Source organism: Palaemon carinicauda, chromosome 17 (assembly GCF_036898095.1).
Source record: "Palaemon carinicauda isolate YSFRI2023 chromosome 17, ASM3689809v2, whole genome shotgun sequence".
NCBI classification, from domain to species: Eukaryota; Metazoa; Arthropoda; class Malacostraca; order Decapoda; family Palaemonidae; genus Palaemon; species Palaemon carinicauda.
In genome coordinates, this window is record NC_090741.1 from 83,192,519 (window position 1) to 83,194,830 (window position 2,312).

A 2,312-nucleotide genomic window follows, 5' to 3' on the forward strand; every position below is an offset into this window, starting at 1 on the left:
GGTCTCCATTGATCGTCTAAAACCTGCTTATCTCCTGCCAGATGACCTGCCTACAGTTCGCCTCTCTTGATCAGGGCGCCCTATTTAACATGTACAGTATATCATTTTTAGGGGGGGAGCCATGTACCAACCGTGTGTCACACTATCGTATATAGTTCATTTTGTGTATATCTTGTGCTTGTGTCATCGCTCTTCCCTCGCAGTAAAGAGAGCCTGAATAAATATGTCTGATTTTCTCATTGGTAACGGTGTCTGTTTTGAACATGAAATTTCTTGTTGCTTTGAGCTTTTTTTATAGAGGAGAGTGTTCTATAATAAACTCACTCAGTTGCTTTCATCCTGTCTTTGAGTCACAACCTTCTCTCGGCCCGTCACAACGTTGTCATCTCCCCATCGACGTATACATTAGCCCCAGTAATTGTAACATCTTCATAAAAGAACCAAAATGATGCTGTGGCCCAAATACACAGCATCAATCACTCTCTCTTAAGAGCAACATATTCTCCCCTCTACGGGATGGCCCCATCCAATCTTTTAAAAACTCCATCTGTCGAAGGCTTATGCTTCCTGAGACAAATCCATCATGACAGAATAAATGGAGTTTAACGTCGGAAAGATCTATTTTTGAGAGAGATAGTCATGTCGTCCTGATGGAAGGTCCTTCTAGCAACTTCCTACTATATAATATTTCTGCGAGTGATATTACAAGAGAATTAAAGTCGGGTATCTCGGGATTCTAACCCCTCGGAACGACTATCCTAAGATACCGTGTCTAATCAGGGATGTATCCGTAGATAACCAAAGATATCTGTTCCCCTAACAGACTTAACCCAGTCTAGGAATCTAGGGAGAAGGATAGGTGAGGAGCCATTACATAACCTCTCCCCTCATGGTGCTGTTCGTCACTGATGAGCCATTCCTTTCCTCGCAGCAATCCTACTTCGTTGATAGTTTTTTTGAGTGCGATTATTTCAGCCTTTTTGGATTATTTCCACGCATGATTGCTTCCTATTCGTCGTCTGAGAGAGAGAGAGAGAGAGAGAGAGAGAGAGAGAGAGAGAGAGAGGGAAGTTCTTTTTAACAATTTTAATACAAATTAAGAATGACAAAGATAAAGTAACTGGAATTGTACATGGTTGTAATACCTTATATAGAAAATTGATATACCTGTTCAAGGTCAATTAAATGTTCTAAATAAAAGATATAAAGAAAAGGGTATAAATAAGTAACGAGAGATGAGAAAAATGGTTATAAACAACGATAAGAGCAAAAGAGGAGAGGAAATATAAAGAATTGAGATGATCAGTCATGTTTTTACTGAAAAAAAAATAGATAAAGAGATAAGAATAATGAATAAGAGATTATCCCCTATAATGAAACAGATATAAATAAAAACATAAACATGGGGCTAAAAATATCGTGGAAATAAATACTTTAAAAGATTGCAATATATCAAAAAAGTGTGGTGTGAGTACCAATCATACACATTTAGCCGCTAGAATGCGAGCTAGTTTCATTACTTAATAATTAGAATTGGGGCCGTATGATTGATGACTGAAATTTGACCTTTTATTTGACCAGGGACTCGACCTTGACCTGCGACCTCAACAGCTCTTTACATAACAATTTAAGATAACTGCAAGTTTCATTACGATTAAAATTGTGGCCTTATGGTTGGTGAGCGGAATTTGACCTTTTCTTGACCTTGATCTTAGACTCAACCTTGGCCTTCGGCCTTAACATGTATCAATTGGAGTCATATCTCATACACTCAAACCATATTACTTGACCGGGATCTTGATCTTCCAAAATTTAATATTTTTCAACTTTTTACATAAAAGTCAATTCGTGAAAGCTTCATAACTCTACAAATAAAGTAGTGGCCAGGAAGCCATTCACACACACACACTTAAACAGTGGCGAAAACATAACCTCCTTCCAATTACGTTGGTTATGGTGATAAGCCATGAATGAATAAATATAAAATTTCTATATTTCATCTTAAGAGGAGGCTTAATAATGTTGCATAAACAATAAATAAAAAAAAATCAATGCTTTTTCATAATAAATAGTTTGTATTCTTTCCGTATCCATCAAATATCTCCATTTTTTTTCTTATTTGATGCCCTGAGAATGTTTACAAATGGAACTCGCTTGATTATCGTGATGGCAGAAACTCTTCTTTGGCAATACATGTGAGGCCAGGTGGTATTGATAATGTTGCAACTCGCAGCGGGTTTCCAATATTTATATAACTGAGTCTTGAAAGCAAATAATTCTTTACTAAGGAAATTTATAGAAGCATGTTTCAG